Source organism: Hyperolius riggenbachi, chromosome 11 (assembly GCF_040937935.1).
Source record: "Hyperolius riggenbachi isolate aHypRig1 chromosome 11, aHypRig1.pri, whole genome shotgun sequence".
NCBI lineage: Eukaryota > Metazoa > Chordata > Amphibia > Anura > Hyperoliidae > Hyperolius > Hyperolius riggenbachi.
Window position 1 is genome coordinate 242629398 of NC_090656.1, and position 24644 is coordinate 242654041.

At 48.3% G+C, this 24644-nt stretch overlaps 1 protein-coding gene across 10 annotated transcripts in view; it reads left to right on the forward strand.

Moving 5' to 3' along the window:
• Nucleotides 1-24644, forward strand: part of SHANK2 (SH3 and multiple ankyrin repeat domains 2) — a 992023-nt gene that overhangs the window by 176060 nt on the left and 791319 nt on the right. The window contains exon 1 of one of the 10 annotated variants that reach the window (XM_068260602.1): nt 15200-15257. The exons of the other annotated variants lie outside the window; for them this stretch is intronic. The gene's annotated coding sequence lies outside the window, so the exon portion shown is untranslated. Of the gene's footprint in view, nt 1-15199; nt 15258-24644 lie in introns of those variants that run through there. 10 annotated transcript variants of the gene reach the window in all.

Genomic DNA, 24644 nt, shown 5'->3' on the forward strand with positions numbered 1-24644 from the left:
ACAATCAGCCAATAACGGCATCCACACATAACAATCAGCCAATAACGGCATCCACACATAACGATCAGCCAATAACGGCATCCACACATAACAATCAGCCAATAACGACATCCACACATAACAATCAGCCAATAACGACATCCGCACATAACAATCAGCCAATAACGGCATCCGCACATAACAATCAGCCAATAACGACATCCACACATAACAATCAGCCAATAACGACATCCACACATAACAATCAGCCAATAACATCCACACATAACAATCAGCCAATAACGGCATCCACACATAACAATCAGCCAATAACGGCATCCACACATAACAATCAGCCAATAACATCCACACATAACAATCAGCCAATAACGGCATCCACACATAACGATCAGCCAATAACGGCATCCACACATAACAATCAGCCAATAACGGCATCCACACATAACAATCAGCCAATAACATCCACACATAACAATCAGCCAATAACGGCATCCACACATAACAATCAGCCAATAACGACATCCACACATAACAATCAGCCAATAACGGCATCCACACATAACAATCAGCCAATAACGGCATCCACACATAACAATCAGCCAATAACGGCATCCACACATAACAATCAGCCAATAACGGCATCCACACATAACAATCAGCCAATAACGGCATCCACACATAACAATCAGCCAATAACATCCACACATAACAATCAGCCAATAACGGCATCCACACATAACAATCAGCCAATAACGGCATCCACACATAACGATCAGCCAATAACGGCATCCACACATAACAATCAGCCAATAACGACATCCGCACATAACAATCAGCCAATAACATCCACACATAACAATCAGCCAATAACAACATCCACACATAACAATCAGCCAATAACGACATCCACACATAACAATCAGCCAATAACGGCATCCACACATAACAATCAGCCAATAACGACATCTGCACATAACGATCAGCCAATAACGGCATCCACACATAACAATCAGCCAATAACGGCATCCGCACATAACAATCAGCCAATAACGGCATCCACACATAACAATCAGCCAATAACGGCATCCGCACATAACAATCAGCCAATAACATCCACACATAACAATCAGCCAATAACGACATCCACACATAACAATCAGCCAATAACGGCATCCACACATAACAATCAGCCAATAACGGCATCCACACATAACAATCAGCCAATAACGGCATCCGCACATAACAATCAGCCAATAACGGCATCCACACATAACAATCAGCCAATAACGGCATCCACACATAACAATCAGCCAATAACATCCACACATAACGATCAGCCAATAACGGCATCCACACATAACAATCAGCCAATAACGGCATCCACACATAACAATCAGCCAATAACGGCATCCACACATAACAATCAGCCAATAACGGCATCCACACATAACAATCAGCCAATAACGGCATCCACACATAACAATCAGCCAATAACGGCATCCACACATAACAATCAGCCAATAACGGCATCCACACATAACAATCAGCCAATAACGGCATCCACACATAACAATCAGCCAATAACATCCACACATAACAATCAGCCAATAACGGCATCCACACATAACAATCAGCCAATAACATCCACACATAACAATCAGCCAATAACATCCACACATAACAATCAGCCAATAACGGCATCCACACATAACAATCAGCCAATAACGGCATCCACACATAACGATCAGCCAATAACGGCATCCACACATAACAATCAGCCAATAACGCCATCCACACATAACAATCAGCCAATAACGACATCCACACATAACAATCAGCCAATAACATCCACACATAACAATCAGCCAATAACGGCATCCACACATAACAATCAGCCAATAACGACATCCACACATAACAATCAGCCAATAACATCCACACATAACAATCAGCCAATAACGGCATCCACACATAACAATCAGCCAATAACGGCATCCGCACATAATGATCAGCCAATAACGGCATCCACACATAACAATCAGCCAATAACAACATCCACACATAACAATCAGCCAATAACGGCATCCACACATAACAATCAGCCAATAACGGCATCCACACATAACAATCAGCCAATAACGGCATCCGCACATAACAATCAGCCAATAACATCCACACATAACAATCAGCCAATAACGGCATCCACACATAACAATCAGCCAATAACGGCATCCGCACATAACAATCAGCCAATAACGGCATCCACACATAACAATCAGCCAATAACGGCATCCACACATAACAATCAGCCAATAACAACATCCACACATAACAATCAGCCAATAACGGCATCCACACATAACAATCAGCCAATAACGGCATCCACACATAACAATCAGCCAATAACATCCACACATAACAATCAGCCAATAACGACATCCACACATAACAATCAGCCAATAACGGCATCCGCACATAACAATCAGCCAATAACGGCATCCACACATAACAATCAGCCAATAACATCCACACATAACAATCAGCCAATAACGGCATCCACACATAACAATCAGCCAATAACGGCATCCACACATAACAATCAGCCAATAACGGCATCCACACATAACAATCAGCCAATAACGGCATCCACACATAACAATCAGCCAATAACGGCATCCACACATAACAATCAGCCAATAACATCCACACATAACAATCAGCCAATAACGGCATCCACACATAACAATCAGCCAATAACGGCATCCGCACATAACAATCAGCCAATAACATCCACACATAACAATCAGCCAATAACATCCACACATAACAATCAGCCAATAACATCCACACATAACGATCAGCCAATAACGGCATCCACACATAACAATCAGCCAATAACGACATCCACACATAACAATCAGCCAATAACGACATCCGCACATAACAATCAGCCAATAACGGCATCCACACATAACGATCAGCCAATAACGGCATCCACACATAACAATCAGCCAATAACATCCACACATAACAATCAGCCAATAACGGCATCCACACATAACAATCAGCCAATAACGGCATCCGCACATAACAATCAGCCAATAACATCCACACATAACAATCAGCCAATAACATCCACACATAACAATCAGCCAATAACATCCACACATAACGATCAGCCAATAACGGCATCCACACATAACAATCAGCCAATAACGACATCCACACATAACAATCAGCCAATAACGACATCCGCACATAACAATCAGCCAATAACGGCATCCACACATAACGATCAGCCAATAACGGCATCCACACATAACAATCAGCCAATAACGACATCCACACATAACAATCAGCCAATAACGACATCCGCACATAACAATCAGCCAATAACGGCATCCACACATAACGATCAGCCAATAACGGCATCCACACATAACGATCAGCCAATAACGGCATCCACACATAACAATCAGCCAATAACAACATCCACACATAACAATCAGCCAATAACAACATCCACACATAACAATCAGCCAATAACAACATCCACACATAACAATCAGCCAATAACGACATCCACACATAACGATCAGCCAATAACGACATCCACACATAACGATCAGCCAATAACGACATCCATACAGAGCAATCCGCATCCACAGGGGCAGCCGTTATTATAACTGCGTTCTACAAGAGACACACATCCTGCTACATAAATGTCCACCCAAGAATTAAAGTGACCCTAAAGTGAGAGGGATATGGTGGCTGCCATATGTATTTACTTCTAAAAAGGGCTGTGGAGTCGGTACAAAAAAAGCAACTGGTATTATTTCAAAATGAAAAATCCATATCCTTCTCAGTTTAGGTTCCCTTTAACAGGGCTGTGGATTTTGTACAAAAATCATGCGACCCCCGACTCCGACTCCACAGTCCTGTTTCTAAACAATGCAGATTGCCTGGCAGCCCTCCTGATCCTCTGCCTCTAATGCTTATAAGCCACAGCCCCTGAACAAGCATGCAGCAGATCAGGTGTTTCTGACATTATTGTCAGATCTGACTGGATTAGCTGCATGCTTGTTTCTGGTGTGATTCAGACACTACTGCAGCCAAATAGATCAGCAGGGCTTCCAGGCAACTGGTAGTATTTAAAAGGAAATAGATATGTCAGCCTCCATTTCATTCTCACTACAGGTTCCCTTTAAACAATGCCAGTTGATAGATCATTCTAACATCAGTAGTGTCTGAATCACACACCTGTAACAAGCATGCAGCTAATCCAGTCACACTTCAGACGCCTGATCTGCTGCATGCTTGTTCAGGGGCTAGTGGAGGATCATCAGGAGAGACAGGCAGTTTGTCATCCTCCATATCCCTCTCACTTCAGGGGTCCAGGCAGGGCTACATACCAGTATACAGCAATATATACAGGATCGTCTCAAAAAAATTAGCATATTGTGATAAAGTTCATTATTTTCTGTAATGTACTGATAAACATTAGACTTTCATATATTTCAGTTTCATTACACACAACTGAAGTAGTTCAAGCCTTTTATTGTTTTATTATTGATGATTTTGGCACACAGCTCATGAAAACCCAAATTTCTTATCTCAGAAAATTAGCATATTTCATCCGACCAATAAAAGAAAAGTGTTTTTATAACAAAAAAAGTCAACCTTCAAATAATTATGAGAAAAAGCGAGAACACCAAGAGCCCAATATAGTGTAGTATGTACTGGTAATGTATCATTGATAGAGTAATAATATTAATTTAATACTCACAAACCAGGGTTACCAAGCAGTCATAGCAGGTGGGGAGATTGTCCTGACCCCACTCAGGATTAAAAAGTCGCTCTCTGTAGTAGAAGGAGGAAGGGTACAACCCTCCACCAAGGGTGGACTTGATATAGATAATAGGATAACAGAGGCGCCAATAGGATAAAAATCACTAAAAGAACTTAAAAACCCATCTTGGTAATAGAGGAGGCAGTGGTGGACTCACCCCCTCCAAGCAGAACATACGACTGGATTTTCAGTCAAAACTATTTTATTGGATACACCAAATAAAGTGCAACGCGTTTCGCGGGATACAAACCCGCTTCATCAGGCAATAACAGATAGGAGTAAACAGCATCTGCCAGTATCATCAACACTGAGCGCCTCTGTCATATGATTGATGAAGAATGAGCTGCGTCTCTGAGCAGCGTGCCGTATGACGGGGGAGGGGCTTCTATGGCTGTAGATTCAAAGGTTTGTCATTATCAGGAGACCCTCTCCCCGCTCCTCCAGCGGTTCTCATTGTGATTTGTGAATAGGGGGAGGGGGAGATTTGATGAGCGCACCCGCTGGAGGAAGAGCAGGAGCAGACAAAATGTACTGACGGTCCTCGTCACTGCCATGGCAACCCCATCACCCAGTCACAGCCACTAATTCAGGGGACAGCAGAATGTATTGACAGTCCTCATCACTGCCATGGTAACCCCGTCATCAAGCCACAGCCACTAATACAGGAGAAAGCAGAATGTACTGACAGTCCTAGTCACTGCCACGGTAATCCCGTCACCCAGCCACTAATACAGGAGAAGGCAGAATGTACTGACAGTCCTCGTCTCTGCCATGGTAACACCGTCACCCAGCCACTAATACAGGAGAAGGCAGAATGTACTGACAGTCCTCGTCTCTGCCATGGTAAACCTGCCTCCTAGCCACTAATATTTATATAGAATTAATACCAGTCAAATAAAGAGACTGATTATTGGCCAATTAAAAACAAACAAATTTGCTTTCAGCTCAATTAAGGAGCAATTTCCCGCTAATGAGATATTAAAAGGTGTTTATCGTCAGAAGGACCTTTTAATAAAACGCCGGAACCAAAGTGGATGTTGGGAATCAGTTTAATGATCTTGATGTATTATTATTACTGTTATAATTGTTCTGTATGGCCTGTTGTGGCCTGGATTTTAATTGACTTACTTAGTACAGACTTTTAAGGACCTAATGATAATTGGGGGGGGGGGGATCAACTAATAAAGATCGCCTTAAAGGACAGCTGAAGTGAGTTATTGATTTTTGAGCATTATTCTTGATATTTGCAGTACCTGGGGAGGCGGAGCCTCTGCTTCCTCAGTCGTCCTACGTTACCCTGATCAGGCCCATGAAGAGTGGCCCCTCTGCCCTGTAGCACCCCCTGCTGGATCTCTGGTGGATCAGGTTTGTGCTGCTGCGCATGTGGTTGTGCTGCGCAGGGCTTCTTCCACAGACAGCTGAGCTGCTCCTAATGCTGGCGACAAGCTTTTATCCGGAGTCCCAGCGCTGAAACAGCCTGCGGAGGAGAATGAGGGAAGCCTCTTTAGGATCCAGATGATTCCCCCTCCCGAGTTCAATATCCAATAGGGTCCTTTTTTTCTCTCTCTAGGTATATTTAAATAAGAAGCTAATTACACCAGAGAGAAAATGTGTGCATCAACTAAGTGAACCTGACAAATCTGGCTTTGCAAATTTGGCCTATTGGCTAATCACGAGACATTGCTCATGCAAATAAGCATTTGCTTTCGCATGCCTTAATATGCAGGGTCAAAACCAAAAACCGCAAAACAATCGCCCTGCGGGAATTAGTTCATGCTACATAGCACTATCCAGGGGCGCCACGAGGAGGCTTCCCATTGCCCCCCAAAGCCAGATTTGTCAGGTTCACTTGGTTGATGCACACATTTCCTCTTTGGTGTAATTAATATTTAAGTAAAAACTCCAGTAAAAATAATGTAATAAAAAAGTGCATCATTTTTACAATAATTATGTATAAATGATTTAGTCAGTGTTTGAACGTTGTAAAAGCTTTCTTCTCCCTGATTTACATTCTGACATCATGGTGACATTTTTACTGCTGGCAGGTGATGTCACTGGAAGGAGATGCTGCTTGTTTTTTGGAAGTTGGAAACAGTTGTTGTTTCCCACAATGCAATGAGGTTCACAGACAGGAAACTGTCAGGACCATGGTCATGACATCACTCTGTGGGAGGGGTTTCACCATAATATCAGCCATACAGCGCCCCCTGATGATCTGTCTGAGAAAAGGAATAGATTTCTCATGTAAAAGGGGGTTCAGCTACTGACTGGGATGAAGTTCAATTCTTGGTCACAGTTTCTGTTTAAAAGAGGCCTACAAGACTATACAATAGAACATATAACTATATCCTGGGGAGAGCGGACAGACGCTGGCATATTGCATATTGCAGGTATTGGCCCTCGCACGTTGCAGCGTACCGTCTGTAGGCGTCGGGGGGTGAGGGGTGGTCTTGGGGAGAGCGGACGCTGGCATATTGCAGGTATTGGCCCTCGCACGTTGCAGCGTACCGTCTGTAGGCGTCTGGGGGTGAGGGGGGGGTCCCGGGGAGAGCGGACGCTGGCATATTGCAGTTATTGTCCCTCGAATGTTGCAGCGTACCGTCTGTAGGCGTTGGGGGGTGAGGGGGGGTCCCGGGGAGAGCGGACGCTGGCATATTGCAGGTATTGGCCCTCGCACGTTGCAGCGTACCGTCTGTAGGCGTCTGGGGGTGAGGGGGGGTCCCGGGGAGAGCGGACGCTGGCATATTGCAGTTATTGTCCCTCGAATGTTGCAGCGTACCGTCTGTAGGCGTTGGGGGGTGAGGGGGGGTCCCGGGGAGAGCGGACGCTGGCATATTGCAGGTATTGGCCCTCGCACGTTGCAGCGTACCGTCTGTAGGCGTCGGGGGGTGAGAGGGGGTCCCGGGGAGAGCGGACGCTGGCATATTGCAGGTATTGGCCCTTGCACGTTGCAGCGTACCGTCTGTAGGCGTCGGGGGGTGAGGGGTGGTCTTGGGGAGAGCGGACGCTGGCATATTGCAGGTATTGGCCCTCGCACGTTGCAGCGTACCGTCTGTAGGCGTCGGGGGGTGAGGGGGGGTCCCGGGGAGAGCAGACGCTGGCATATTGCAGGTATTGGCCCTCGCACGTTGCAGCGTACCGTCTGTAGGCGTCGGGGGGTGAGGGGTGGTCCCGGGGAGAGCGGACGCTGGCATATTGCAGGTATTGGCCCTCGCACGTTGCAGCGTACCGTCTGTAGGCGTCGGGGGGTGAGGGGGGGTCCCGGGGAGAGCGGACGCTGGCATATTGCAGGTATTGGCCCTCGCACGTTGCAGCGTACCGTCTGTAGGCGTCGGGGGGTGAGGGGGGGTCCCGGGGAGAGCGGACGCTGGCATATTGCAGTTATTGTCCCTCGAATGTTGCAGCGTACCGTCTGTAGGCGTTGGGGGGTGAGGGGGGGTCCCGGGGAGAGCGGACGCTGGCATATTGCAGGTATTGGCCCTCGCACGTTGCAGCGTACCGTCTGTAGGCGTCGGGGGGTGAGGGGTGGTCCCGGGGAGAGCGGACGCTGGCATATTGCAGGTATTGGCCCTCGCACGTTGCAGCGTACCGTCTGTAGGCGTCGGGGGGTGAGGGGGGGTCCCGGGGAGAGCGGACGCTGGCATATTGCAGGTATTGGCCCTCGCACGTTGCAGCGTACCGTCTGTAGGCGTCGGGGGGTGAGGGGTGGTCCCGGGGAGAGCGGACGCTGGCATATTGCAGTTATTGTCCCTCGAATGTTGCAGCGTACCGTCTGTAGGCGTTGGGGGGTGAGGGGGGGTCCCGGGGAGAGCGGACGCTGGCATATTGCAGGTATTGGCCCTCGCACGTTGCAGCGTACCGTCTGTAGGCGTCGGGGGGTGAGGGGTGGTCTTGGGGAGAGCGGACGCTGGCATATTGCAGTTATTGTCCCTCGAATGTTGCAGCGTACCGTCTGTAGGCGTCGGGGGGTGAGGGGGGGTCTTGGGGAGAGCGGACGCTGGCATATTGCAGTTATTGTCCCTCGAATGTTGCAGCGTACCGTCTGTAGGCGTCGGGGGGTGAGGGGGGGTCCCGGGGAGAGCGGACGCTGGCATATTGCAGGTATTGGCCCTCGCACGTTGCAGCGTACCGTCTGTAGGCGTCGGGGGGTGAGGGGTGGTCCCGGGGAGAGCGGACGCTGGCATATTGCAGTTATTGTCCCTCGAATGTTGCAGCGTACCGTCTGTAGGCGTTGGGGGGTGAGGGGGGTCCCGGGGAGTGCGGACGCTGGCATATTGCAGGTATTGGCCCTCGCACGTTGCAGCGTACCGTCTGTAGGCGTCGGGGGGTGAGGGGTGGTCCCGGGGAGAGCGGACGCTGGCATATTGCAGTTATTGTCCCTCGAATGTTGCAGCGTACCGTCTGTAGGCGTTGGGGGGTGAGGGGGGGTCCCGGGGAGAGCGGACGCTGGCATATTGCAGTTATTGTCCCTCGAATGTTGCAGCGTACCGTCTGTAGGCGTTGGGGGGTGAGGGGGGGTCCCGGGGAGTGCGGACGCTGGCATATTGCAGGTATTGGCCCTCGCACGTTGCAGCGTACCGTCTGTAGGCGTCGGGGGGTGAGGGGTGGTCCCGGGGAGAGCGGACGCTGGCATATTGCAGTTATTGTCCCTCGAATGTTGCAGCGTTCCGTCTGTAGGCGTCTTGGGGGAAGTCCCGGGGAGAGCAGACGCTGGCATGTTGCGATTGTCGCTCACAGGTTGTAGCGTACCGTCTGTAGGTGTCGGGGGGGGGGGGGGAGTCTTGGGAGGGGCTTAAGTCTCTGCTTTTTCTGGCGCTGCTCCCATTCTGACAGCGCACAGCACAATGCGCATTGTTTACCAGTATGAGTACTTAGTATGGATCCAGGTTTGTACAGATATCCCTCGGAGGAAGATAATAATTACAGCGGAGGGTGATGGGCGGCCAGCATATCAGCCTCATTAGCAGCAGCTCAGTTCCTTCTGCTTTACAAGTGGGGGGAGTATTGTGTGTCTTATATATTTTCTCATTTATTGGAAAAGGTTTGGCTGCATACGATGATGTGCGAGGATTCCTAGTCCCGTTGCACTTAAAGCAAACCTGATCTGAAAATTAAAAGTCAAAATAAACATAAACTTGTCATACTTACCTCCTGTGTAGTCTACTCATCAGTCTCTTTCCCCTCTCCTGCAACCTGTTTGTCCACTATGATCAAAGGAATTCTCCGTCCTCCATTTTTAAAATTGCCATTTCCCCACAACAGCTTCTGGGTCAGCACACTTTTAAACTTAAATATCGCCTACTTGAGCCATAGGGAAACATGGACATTACCTTGCATATCAGTTGTCCTTTCAGTTGTAACTGACAGCTGCTGATATATAACTGACCGCAACTGATATATTTCAGTTCTGACAAAATCTTGTCAGAAATGGAAGGAATCTCTGTAAGAAGAAATGAGCTTCTGAGAGGAACTGACAGTGACCCAAGTATGTAATATTCATTTACAGGTACATCATGTGTTTATTTTAAATGATTTTGCTCGGTTCAGGTTCCCTTTAAGAGCTGCAGTATGAGGAGGTGGGCTGAGTCAGGTGACCTGCGCAATTTAAACAGCGCCCAAGCAGCTATGCTATACATGTAAAAAGTAAAATCAATCGGCAGTAGAACGCAGCAGGACAGGGAAAAGCAGACACCCCAAAACAATTGCACTCAATCCCACGAGACCCAAAACGATAAGGGTTGGCAAGTGCCTAGCTCTGGGTAAATGTAGGTTGTTGTATAAGTAAATGGTGCGTGGTACGCTGTTGAGAGCAGAGTGGGGTAGAAACATGCAGACAGGTAAGATGTTTGTACACAAGTGATTTGCCATTTTCTGAAATCGCTGCACTTCTTCTGTATTTCAGTGGAGACACCATTTTCATGCATTCCTCTGCAATTAGCGTTTTGCATTGTTTCTGCATTTTAAATTAGGGCAACAGGCCTGGAATTGATTGTGTGCAAAGAGCGATAAGCGTTTTAATGCAAGTCAGTGGCATGCATAAAAATCGTTTTTTTTTCAAGAGAAATGGTGCCTTAATTTGAAGTTATTCCGATATGTTTTCAGGGAAATTCATTGATATTCAAGGAACTATTGCAAACCCAAAACTGACACACAAACGCATACAAGTCGCAAAATGCACAAGAAAGTTGAATGAAGAAACAAAGAACCCTGAAAATTGCAATTACAAATTCGCAATGAGAAGTGTGAACACCTTCTAAGACTTTTATAAGGGGTACATATGAAAATCTTGAGAGATACTGCTGTACACTGATCCATACAGCCCCTCAGTACTAGCAGAGTGAACCAGGTGGACGGCTAGGCTCGCTCTGCTATTCATACAGCCAGGATACAGCCCCTCACTACTAGCAGAGTGAACCAGGTGGACGGCTACGCTCGCTCTGCTATCACACAGTGGTTCTGGACCTGCAGGCAGTCCTGCGACTTTTCACTCTTATTAGAGTACAAGTTTTGAGTCATCTTCCATCCGTAGCAATGAATGTTGTACACAGTGAAGGGAATTGTTCTGCATTCTCTATTGTGCTGGTTGTAAGATATCTGCTCAGTCAGGCAGATGAGTGAATTCCATACTGGTGGCTGCACACTCCTCATCGCGGGTAGCTGGATTCTGTGGCACTGTACTGGCAGCTGTCACTTTGGCTGGATGACTAATTGCTTTTCCCTGGGAGACTGCTGTTGTGACTCCTGTGGGAGACTGCCGTTGTGACTCCTGTGGGAGACTGCCGTTGTGACTCCTGTGGGAGACTGCCGTTGTGACTGCTGTGGGAGACTGCCATTGTGACTCCTGTGGGAGACTGCCGTTGTGACTCCTGTGGGAGACTGCCGTTGTGACTGCTGTGGGAGACTGCCGTTGTGACTCCTGTGCGTGACTGCCGTTGTGACTCCTGTGGGAGACTGCCGTTGTGACTCCTGTGGGAGACTGCCGTTGTGACTCCTGTGGGAGACTGCCATTGTGACTCCTGTGGGAGACTGCCGTTGTGACTCCTGTGGGAGACTGCCGTTGTGACTGCTGTGGGAGACTGCCGTTGTGACTCCTGTGGGAGACTGCCGTTGTGACTCCTGTGGGTGACTGCCGTTGTGACTCCTGTGGGAGACTGCCGTTGTGGCTCCTGTGGGAGACTGCCGTTGTGACTCCTGTGGGAGACTGCCATTGTGACTTCTGTGGGAGACTGCCGTTGTGACTCCTGTGGGTGACTGCCGTTGTGACTCCTGTGGGAGACTGCCGTTGTGACTCCTGTGGGAGACTGCCGTTGTGACTCCTGTGGGTGACTGCCGTTGTGACTCCTGTGGGAGACTGCCGTTGTGACTCCTGTGGGAGACTGTCGTTGTGACTCCTGTGGGAGACTGCCGTTGTGACTCCTGTGAACTCCCTGTTGATGCATCCTGCTCATTGTGGGCGGCTGTCAGGTGTTCAGCACTGGAGTGTGACTGACAGCACAGCAGGTGTCCAGCTATGATTCTGGCCAAACAGAGCTGCAAATCCACTCAGGTTCTGTCAGAGAGTTTCCATTTATACTACGCTGTTTTGAAGCAATGGAATTGTTGACATCTCAAATGTACTCTCTTAAAGAGGCCCTCTAGTGATATATACACTCACCTAAAGGATTATTAGGAACACCTGTTCAATTTCTCATTAATGCAGTTATTTAATCAACCAATCACATGGCAGTTGCTTCAATGCATTTAGGGGTGTGGTCCTGGTCAAGACAATCTCCTGAACTCCAAACTGAATGTCAGAATGGGAAAGAAAGGTGATTTAAGCAATTTTGAGTGTGGCATGGTTGTTGGTGCCAGATGGGCCGGTCTGAGCATTTCCCAATCTGCTCAGTTACTGGGATTTTCACGCACAACCATTTCTAAGGTTTACAAAGAATGGTGTGAAAAGGGAAAAACGTCCAGTATGCGGCAGTCCTGTGGGCAAAAATGCCTTGTTGATGCTAGAGGTCAGAGGAGAATGGGCCGACTGATTCAAGCTGATAGAAGAGCAACGATGACTGAAATAACCACTCGTTACAGCCAAGGTATGCAGCAGAGCATTTATGAAGCCACAACACGCACAACCTTGAGGCGGATGGGCTACAACAGCAGAAGACCCCACCGGGTACCACTCATCTCCACTACAAATAGGAAAAAGAGGCTACAATTTGCACAAGCTCACCAAAATTGGAAACTTGAAGACTGGAAAAATGTTGCCTGGTCTGAGGAGTCTCGATAGAGTCAGAATTTGGCATAAACAGAATGAGAACATGGATCCATCATGCCTGATTACCACTGTGCAGGCTGGTGGTGGTGTAATGGTGTGGGGGTTGTTTTCTTGGCACACTTTAGGCCCCTTAGTGACAATTGGGCATTGTTTAAATGCCATGGGCTACCTGAGCATTGTATCTGACCATGCCCATCCCTTCATGACCACCATGTACCCATCCTCTGATGGCTACTTCCAGCAGGATAATGCACCATGTCACAAAGCTCAAATCATTTCAAATTGGTTTCTTGAAAATGACAATGAGTTCCCTGTACTAAAATTGCCCCCACAGTCACCAGATCTCAACCCAATAGAGCATCTTTGGGATGTGATGGAACGGGAGCTTCGTGCCCTGGATGTGCATCCCACAAATCTCCATCAACTGCAAGATGCTATCCTATCAATATGGGCCAACATTTCTAAAGATTGCTTTTAGCACCTTGTTCAATCATTGCCATGTAGAATTAAGGCAGTTCTGAAGGAGGAAGGGTGTCAAACACCGTATTAGTATGGTGTTCCTAATAATCCTTTAGGTGAGTGTATATAGTAGAATGCAGGATACCCTGATTTTAGCTTCAGAAACACTTTCTATAGCTATATATTGCTGCATATAACTCAGCTCTTCCAGTGGTGTTTAACCTAGGCTGTTTAGCTATGTGGAATTCTCTTCCCAAATCATCCTGGGAGACCAAGCATTGTTTTCACTGGCTTTGGAATTCCTAGAGCTGTACTAGACCCACCCGCCCACTCTCCCACCCTCCCAGAGCTGTGCTAGACCCTCCCGCCCACCCTCCCAGACTGTGCTAGACCCTCCCGCCCACCCTCCCAGTGCTGTGCTAGTCCCTCCCGCCCACCCTCCCAGTGCTGTGCTAGACCCTCCCGCCCACCCTCCCAGTGCTGTGCTAGACCCTCCCGCCCACCCTCCCAGTGCTGTGCTAGACCCTCCTGCCCACCCTCCCAGTGCTGTGCTAGACCCTCCCGCCCACCCTCCCAGTGCTGTGTTAGACCCTCCCGCCCACCCTCCCAGTGCTGTGTTAGACCCTCCCGCCCACCCTCCCAGTGCTGTGTTAGACCCTCCCGCCCACCCTCCCAGTGCTGTGTTAGACCCATCTGCCCACCCTCCCAGTGCTGTGCTAGACTTACCCTCCCAGTGCTGTGCTAGACCCGCCCAGTGCCCCACCCGCACACCCTCCCGGACCTGTGCTAGACCCACCCACCCACCCTCCCGGAGCTGTGCTAGACCCACCCGCCCACCCTCTTGGAGCTGTGCTAGACCCACCCGCCCACCCTCTTGGAGCTGTGCTAGACCTTCCCGCCCACCCTCCCAGAGCTGTGCTAGACCCACCCGCCTACCCTCCCAGAGCTGTGCTAGACCCACCCGCCCAGAGATGTGCTAGACCCACCCGCCCACCCCCAACAGCTGTGCTAGATCCACCCGCCCACCCCCCAGAGCTGTGCTAGACCCACCCACCCACCCCCCAGAGCTGTGCTAGACCCACCCACCCACCCCCCAGAGCTGTGCTAGACCCAGAGCTCTTCTTTATATGTCTCCTAGTCCTGTGCCAGCTTGTAATTAAACAAATGCACTTCCAGGTGATTCTTTATTGGCCCAGTCTGAAGCTGTGTACAGTTTGCACTAAACTTGATTGCAAGCTGTAGTTATTTGCATCTCATCGTCTGTTTCTAACCCACCGAAACGTTCCCTATTTTTCCGTAAAGTCACCCCGGTCAATGACAATCCCTTCCTTACCCTGTATTACCACAGAGTTCCTCTCACATGGCTTTATTATTGTGTTACGCTACACATTTCATACGCCTGCACCTTTAATAGCAGCGCCTGAGTGGTAATTACAGGCTAAGTAATGTTTATGGGATCTCGTCCTGCGAAGGAATGCGATTGTTATCGAGAGATAGGATTGCGATGTTTGGTGCCTTACAGCAGAGGGAAGGTTAACAGGGAGGAGAGGTGTAGGCACTTGTCACCGGACGGAGGTGGGAGAGGCCTCGGGTTTTGGCAGGGATGATGTTTTCTGTTCCTGTGTGTCAGCAGCAGAGTCAGGTGAAGCTATGAGGATTGTCCTCACGCAGGTGGAAGATCTGTATGGGGTGAGTACACCAATCTGCACACATGTAACACGTCTCCAGGCGTACTTCTCACAGATCCCCTTTATAGCCGGATTCATACAGCATCTGGAGTGTCAGGGATCGCTCCAGGCAGTTAAAGAGGAACTCTAACCCAGGATTTAACTTCAATCCAATCCGAAGCTGATACCCCCTTTTACATGAGAAATCTTTTCCTTTTCACAAACTGATCATCAGGGGGCGCTGTATGGCTGATATTGTGGTGAAACCCCTCCCACAGTGTGATGTCAGCACCTAGGTCCAGACATCATACTGTGGGAGCCTTGTTGCATTGTGGGAAATAACAGCTGTTTCCAGCTGCCAAAAAAAAAAAAGCAAGCAGCATCTCCTTCCACTGACATCACCTGCCAGCAGTAAAAATGTCACCATGTGATACATGTCAGAATGTAAATCAGGGAGAGGAAAGATTTTACAATGGGCAAACACTGACTAAATAATTTATACATAATTATTGTAACCATAAGGAATTTTATATTTTTCTATTTGTAAAAATTAAGCACTTTTTTCCTTATGTTATTTTCACTGCAGATCATCTTTAATAGTGGTTTGGTCACGGCACTTCACTTTACTGGAGCTGCCATTGCTAACTTTGTTTAGTAGAAGTTTGTTTTAATAATGCGCTGACACACTTTCTGCAGCAGTTTACAGAGTACACATCACAGAGTTCACAGCATTAAAACAAGAGAGAAACTTTATGCAGTATAATCTCGTTATTGTAAACTCTGTAGAGTCGAACTTTGGGTATAGTAAACTAAATGTCCAGGTCCCGGGCAATCTCCATTATAAGTATATGGGCGTAACGCCTGGTATAGTAAACCCAGATATAAATGAAATTTAGTTATAGTGCATGTTTTTTTGTTCCCAGCCATGTTCTGCATCCAGCTATAGTGGAAAGTAGGCGGAGCATGCATCATACATCAGTCAGAGACCTATAAGCCGTGGGCGGGCTGGCACCCACTTGCAGCCTTCTCACTATCTGCACACTACCACCTGTGTGGATTACCTAAAAAGCACCAGCCGGTGAGACCTATGCTTCCTGTGTAAGCTGCTGTCTGATTGCCTGTCACCTGTGGCTTGCTTGTGCATGGCTGCAACACTACAGCATCATCCAGGCTGGATAGAAATGTGGACAGAGGAGTACACTATCAGTACTGTACCTGCATTACCTGGTCAGACCTATGCTCCCTGTGTAATCTGCTGCCTGATTACTGAGGGAATTGCCTGTCATCTGTGACTTGCTTGTGCATGGCTGCAATCCTACAGTATCATCCAGGCTGCACAGCCAGGGCTGTGGAGTCGGTCCAAAAATCCACCGACTCCGACTCCTCAGTTTAGGATTCCACCGACTCCGACTCCTCTAATTTGCATATTACAATTTTGTTGATTAAAAGTATGTAACATGAAATTCGTCTCTTAACTGCCAACGCTTAGGAATTTTACAAGACAACTGAAGTGAGAAGGATATGTAGACTACTATATTTATTCCCTTTAGACTAAAACTAGTCCTTGGTAAGAGTACTTGTAAAAGGTACGGACCGGAACAAAGAACATCTATCAGTCCCTAGGCAATGTAAGTGTGGGTACATGTAAGAATGATGTGCAGGTACTCTGCAGGGGAATGAGGAGATTGTAAACAGACAACACCTCTGTGTTCAATGTGCACAGCATTCTCAGTGGATTCCCTGCATCTCTGTGGGGAGTGCATATGTAGAGTATAGTACTACTGTGTAACAAAGTAAACCTGAGACAGATGAAATTAAAGTTTTATACATACCTGGGGCTTCCTCCAGCCGCCTTCAGGATAATCAGTCCCTTGTTGTCCTCCTCCACCACCTGGATCTTCTGCTATGAGTCCAGGTACTTGAGCCAGTCGGGTGTAGTGCGCATGCACACACTCCGCCGCCAGGAGCATACTACACCTGTGCAGCACTATTGCGCAGGTGCAGAATGTTCCTGGCTGTGGGAGCGGCATGCGGCCGGACAGCGCTGACTGGCTGAATTACCAGGACTCATAGCAGAAGATCCGGGTGGTGGAGGACAGCGAGGGACTGATTAGCCTGAAGGGGGCTGGGGGAAGCCCCAGGTATGTATAAAACTTTACTTTTCATCCGTCTCAGGTACCCTTTAATTTGTAGTCACCAAACCAAATTTTAACAACATATCAAATTATTTGATTTCATCAGCAAAGGGAGTGCAGACATTTGCATAAATCAGCATCAATGCAGAATTATTTCCATCTCATTGACCATCTCTATTAGTGACACAGCTACACATCAGGCTTTATTCTTCCAGCATAGATGTTATTTAGTATATATAAGAGATTCCTGTGTACACATCATATATACAGTCACAATCAGATATGTATATCTGACCTTAAAAATACGGGGACTGCTTTATTGAAGCAGCACAAGTAACTAATTTTGATTGGTTTATTTCATTTTTGTGAACTAAGCACAGCTATTACTGTATATATACTGTATATATACATTATTTTTAATGACTATTATCTGAGAAATAGAACATTTTATCATATTTTCTATTTTAATTAGTTACAAATTCATTAGGAGTCGGAGTCGGTGCATTTTTTCCCGACTCCGACTCCAGGCACCCAAAATTGCCCGACTCCACGACTCCGACTCCACAGCCCTGTGCACAGCAATGTGTACAGAGGAGCACACTATCAGTACTGTAACTGCAGTAACTGGTGAGACCTATGCTTCCTGTGTAAGCTGCTGCCTGACTACTGAGGGAATTGCCTGTCACCTGTGACTTGCTTGTGCATGGCTGCAGCGCTACAGCGTCATCAAGGCTACACAGCACTGTGTACAGAGTAGCACACTATCAGTACTGTACCTGCATTACCTGGTGAGGCCTATGCTTCCCGTGTAAGCTGCTGTCTGATTACTGAGGGAATTGCCTGTCATCTGTGACTTGCTTGTGCATGGCTGCAGCGCTACAGCTTAATCCAGGCTGCACAGCAATGTGTACAGAGGAGCACACTATCAGTACTGTACCTGCATTACCTGGTGAGACCTATGCTTCCTGTGTAATCTGCTGTCTGATTGCTGAGGGAATTGCCTGTCACCTGTGACCTGCTTGTGCATGGCTGCAATCCTACAGTATCATCCAGGCTGCACAGCAATGTGTACAGAGGAGCACACTATCAGTACTGCACCTGCAGTAACTGGTGAGACCTATGCTTCCTGTGTAAGCTGCTGCCTGACTACTGAGAGAATTGCGTGTCACCTGTGACTTGCTTGTGCATGGCTGCAATGCTACAGTATCATCCAGACAGCACAGATATTGTGGACAGAGGAGCACACTATCAGTACTGTACCTGCAGTAGCTGGTGACACCTATGCTTCCTGTGTAATCTGCTGTCTGATTGCTGAGGGAATTGCCTGTCACCTGTGACCTGCTTGTGCATGGCTGCAATCCTACAGTATCATCCAGGCTGCACAGCAATGTGTACAGAGGAGCACACTATCAGTACTGCATCTGCAGTAACTGGTGAGACTTATGCTTCCTGTGTAAGCTGCTGCCTGACTACTGAGGGAATTGCCTGTCACCTGTGACTTGCTTGTGCATGGCTGCAGCGCTACAGCGTCATCCAGGCTACACAGCACTGTGTACAGAGTAGCACACTATCAGTACTGTACCTGCATTACCTGGTGAGGCCTATGCTTCCCGTGTAAGCTGCTGTCTGATTACTGAGGGAATTGCCTGTCATCTGTGACTTGCTTGTGCATGGCTGCAGCGCTACAGCATCATCCTGGCTGCATAGAAATGTGGACAGAGGAGTACGCTATCAGTACTGTACCTGCATTATCTGGTGACACCTATGCTTTCTGTGCAAGCTTTTGCATGATTATTGCATGCATATCCCTGCATATTGAGCACTATGCATTTCTAGACACTGTCTGTGCTCGCTTGCTGAAGCATTGAAAAGAAAAAATGACCCCCAATCATTGGCTGCATTGAGATTACAGTACTACTTTTGCACTTTGGGAACTTCCGAAGCGGTTCCAGCACTGCCTCCCCAACCCTCATCTGCGTAGAGAGGTACATGTTCCTCCATTGAGAGCCAAACAACGTGTCGGTACAGTGATCACTCAATCTCACACAGAAAGGATAATATAGAAATTAGTTATTTATAGCAACAATTTATTATTAGCAATTATTAAAACAAGTGGTAAAAATACCATCCTTTAATCCTATAGCAAACAAACAAAAGACAAATAAACAATGGTTAGATAACTATATTGCCACCCAGGGTGTTAGACACACCTCCACATTGTTCCACAGATTCCAATAACCCGCAGAACAACAACATCAGTGCAGCCAGAGGGACAGGACATGACCTCAGTGCAGCCAGAGGGACAGAACATGACATCAGTGCAGCCAGAGGGACAGGACATAACATCAGTGCAGCCAGAGGGACAGGACATGACCTCAGTGCAGCCAGAGAGACAGAACATGACATCAGTGCAGCCAGAGGGACAGGACATGACCTCAGTGCAGCCAGAGGGACAGGACATGACATCAGTGCAGCCAGAGGGACAGGACATGACATCAGTGCAGCCAGAGGGACAGAACATGACATCAGTGCAGCCAGAGGGACAGGACATGACATCAGTGCAGCCAGAGGGACAGAACATGACCTCAGTGCAGCCAGAGGGACAGGACATGACATCAGTGCAGCCAGAGGGACAGGACATGACATCAGTGCAGCCAGAGGGACAGGACATGACATCAGTGCAGCCAGAGGGACAGAACATGACATCAGTGCAGCCAGAGGGACAGGACATGACATCAGTGCAGCCAGAGGGACAGGACATGACATCAGTGCAGCCAGAGGGACAGGACATGACATCAGTGCAGCCAGAGGGACAGGACATGACATCAGTGCAGCCAGAGGGACAGGACGTGACATCAGTGCAGCCAGAGGGACAGGACATGACATCAGTGCAGCCAGAGGGACAGGACATGACATCAGTGCAGCCAGAGGGACAGGACATGACATCAGTGCAGCCAGAGGGACAGGACATGACATCAGTGCAGCCAGAGGGACAGGACATGACATCAGTGCAGCCAGAGGGACAGGACATGACATCAGTGCAGCCAGAGGGACAGGACATGACATCAGTGCAGCCAGAGGGACAGGACATGACATCAGTGCAGCCAGAGGGACAGGACATGACATCAGTGCAGCCAGAGGGACAGGACATGACATCAGTGCAGCCAGAGGGACAGAACATGACATCAGTGCAGCCAGAGGGACAGGACATGACATCAGTGCAGCCAGAGGGACAGAACATGACATCAGTGCAGCCAGAGGGACAGGACATGACATCAGTGCAGCCAGAGGGACAGGACATGACATCAGTGCAGCCAGAGGGACAGGACATGACCTCAGTGCAGCCAGAGGGACAGAACATGACCTCAGTGCAGCCAGAGGGACAGGACATGACATCAGTGCAGCCAGAGGGACAGGACATGACATCAGTGCAGCCAGAGGGACAGGACGTGACATCAGTGCAGCCAGAGGGACAGGACGTGACATCAGTGCAGCCAGAGGGACAGGACGTGACATCAGTGCAGCCAGAGGGACAGGACGTGACATCAGTGCAGCCAGAGGGACAGGACGTGACATCAGTGCAGCCAGAGGGACAGGACGTGACATCAGTGCAGCCAGAGGGACAGGACGTGACATCAGTGCAGCCAGAGGGACAGGACGTGACATCAGTGCAGCCAGAGGGACAGGACGTGACATCAGTGCAGCCAGAGAGACAGGCCGTGACATCAGTGCAGCCAGAGGGACAGGACGTGACATCAGTGCAGCCAGAGGGACAGGACGTGACATCAGTGCAGCCAGAGGGACAGGACGTGACATCAGTGCAGCCAGAGGGACAGGACATGACATCAGTGCAGCCAGAGGGACAGAACGTGACCTCAGTGCAGCCAGAGGGACAGAACGTGACATCAGTGCAGCCAGAGGGACAGGACATGACATCAGTGCAGCCAGAGGGACAGGACATGACATCAGTGCAGCCAGAGGGACAGGACATGACATTAGTGCAGCCAGAGGGACAGGACATGACATCAGTGCAGCCAGAGGGACAGAACATGACATCAGTGCAGCCAGAGGGACAGAACATGACAGTGCAGCCAGAGGGACAGGACATGACATCAGTGCAGCCAGAGGGACAGGACATGACATTACTGGTTCTGTTCCAGGCAGTATAGCTTCGTTCTGATGCGTTTCGTCGTAATCGGGGACCAACTTCATCAGAGGTAAAAAAAAAGAGGAGAATAATGACATAAATGTAACATTTTCCATCAGCAGATACTGCAGTAAAAATAACAAGCTGTATTTAGAGATGAGGAAGAGAGAGAAGGGGAAGGGGGGGACAGCTGGGTGTAAGGCTGCATTCACACTGTAACAGTTATGTTGCAGAATAAGGCCTGGGACCCACTAGCAGCCGTTTGATTTGAAAAGCTCTTGCTAATGCAATGCTATGGGGGATTTTTATAATATCGCATCGCTCCAGTGTGCACACAGACATAGGATAACATTAGCAAGTGCTTTTCACTTCACAAGTGCTTAGAAATGGCTTAGTAACATACTGCTAGTGGGTTCCAAGCCTTATTCTTATAAAACTCGCTGCTCATCCCATTCTGTGGGGCTGATCACATCTCAGGACTGGACCCGACTGAGCCAGTTACCGGGGCTGATCGCAGCTGAATGGCTGACCGCGGGAGGACGGCGTGGGACTCAGACGGGTTTATGCTGCTGGAGGAAGCCGCGGGTGAGTATTGAATCTTCTATTTTTCAGATCTCTGGTTTACTTTAAAGTGAACCTCCAGACTAAATATCTGCTCTGCTTTTTTTTTTAAGTGTTGAATTTGAGCTTTGGAGCCTAGCACACGTAGCTGGGAGGGGTGATCAGGACACAGGACAGTTGGAACTGTGTCTCATGCTCCCTGTCACCTCCTTTTAACCAAAAAGATGGCTGCCCCCATGACAAAGATGGCAGCCCTCATGAAATCACAAACATTTGCATGTTCTTTTAAAACAAGGTGGGTAAGAGATTATATTACCTATCTATTTCAATTAACATAACTAATGTAACTTAATGACAGTATGTTTGTTTAGGATGAAGTTCCCCTTTAACCTTAAACCCCCCCTTGTACAGCTTCCTTGGTCAGTAGCTCCACCTTTTTCATGTGTTGCTCTCCATGTGTAGCCTCCCTGTTCTAGCTGCCGCCTCCTCTTCCAGCAGCTGCTCAAGGCCCGGGCCTCTGCAGCCTTTTCAGAAGTTCAGCCCCCGCTCACTCCTCTGTATAGTCCCTCTCCGCCCCCATCCATATGCAGCAGTTCTCCTCCCATTCCTTGTGCAGCCTCCATGTTCACCTTCTCCTCTGTGTAGTCCCTCAACCCCCATATCCTCGATGTACAGTATGCTCTGCCCTCTTCCCCCTTCCCTGGGCTATTGCTATGAGTTACAGCCAGAAGCTAACACTGACCAGTACCACACTGTAGGCCTGCCATTTAACAAGCCACCATTACCTCCAAGTGGATGTAAATCATATGCAAATATATGCAGGTGTAAAATAGAGTACAACAGCAACAGCCTCTGTATTGGATCTGTCCATTCCCAGCTGCATCAGTCCCCACTCATTACCCATCCAGCATTGTGTGTTACTACTGGCGATGCCAGCGACTAGGAGGAAAATGAAGCAGTCATGAATAATCGGGGGCAGCACGGTGGCGTAGTGGTTAGCGCTCTCGCCTTGCAGCGCTGGGTCCCCGGTTCCAATCCCAGCCAGGGCACTATCTGCATGGAGTTTGTATGTTCTCCCATGTCTGTGAGGGTTTCCTCCTTGCACCCCGGTTTCCTCACACATCCCAAAGTACGATAAGTTAATTGGCCCTAGACTACAATACATACACTACAGGATACATACATAGACATAGGACTATGGAAGGGATTAGATTGTGAGCTCCTCTGAGGGTCAGTTAGTGAGAAGACTATATACTCTGTACAGCGCTGCACAATATGTCTGCGCTATATAACAAAATAAATCTAAGGCCGCGCTCGCAGTGGCCGCTGTGTTCCCCATCTCAGCAGGAATGCAGCGGATTGGGACATCGGCGCGGCATGTTAAGGAAGTGAAAATCTTGCTTCAGACGTTTAGTGGTAACACTGCATGCGGTGAGCTACTATGCCGCACGCCATTATACCGCACTGAACGTCGCATAGGGGCTGCATTGCAGGCCGCGACACCGTGTACAGGGGCTCATTGTTATTCATGGCTTTGGAGTGATCCATGTGTAGCTGCTGTGCAGAGCGGCCCAGTACTGCAGTGGAGGCGGCCCAGCTGGTGCATTATGGGTATTGTGCAGCTTTTTGTGCTTGTTTCTTGACGTTAGTGCAGCCGAGCTGCCTCTATACTATAGCTGCACAGACGCTGTAAGAACAATCAGGATATTATTGTGTGTTTTATCATGTTCTGCAGAACTGTTTGCTTTCTCAGTCACGGAACACGCGGTATCCTATTTATACAGGGAGTGTCTGTAACTCTATGCCATCTCCACCGATTGGGATGTGGCTTTTTGGGTAACCTTTACGATGGGATTAGCGGGTCACACAATGGGGACATTGTCCTCTGCCAGGACACAGTCAGCATTTCTGTGCCATTGAAGTCTTGTACACGGCTGGGGGGTTCCTGGGGGCCGAGGAAGCCAGACAATCTCTTCTGAGAGTCTAGCGTGTGTACAGCTGATGTGTCGCCAAGAGATGCGCAATGCTGGATCATCTCATCCTGGTTAGAGTCACTCTGTTGTGCGCAATCCCCCCCCCCATAGAAACTGTACAGCACTCCACCCAGAATTGTCACCTGAGTTGTGACTCTTGTGGGTGACGTTTATTGTTGTTGCATTTGTCTTGCCTTATGAACTTGTTTAGACTTGCTCTTTCTACCTCTCTCTTCCATTTTTGTCAATTTTGTAGAATCTGACAGAACTGACAGTTTTTGGACTAGTCCATCTCCTCATGGAAGATTCTCCGATTTATTTATTTTTTTAAAAACATTTCCTGAAGGTCAGTTGCTAAGTCTACTTGCTAAAATAGTAAGATACCAGCCTTCCTCCCTACTCACTTGCACACTATTTTAGCAGTTAGACTTAGCAACTGCCATAGGAAATGCTTTTGAAAACAAAGAAAACCCAGAGAATCCCCCATAAGGAGATGGACTAGGCCAAAGCCTGTCAGTTCTGTCTGCTTATTTTTTTCGCTGTAGTGGTCCTTTAACAGTCTTTTATTCATAAATGTTAATAGTATGTGTCAC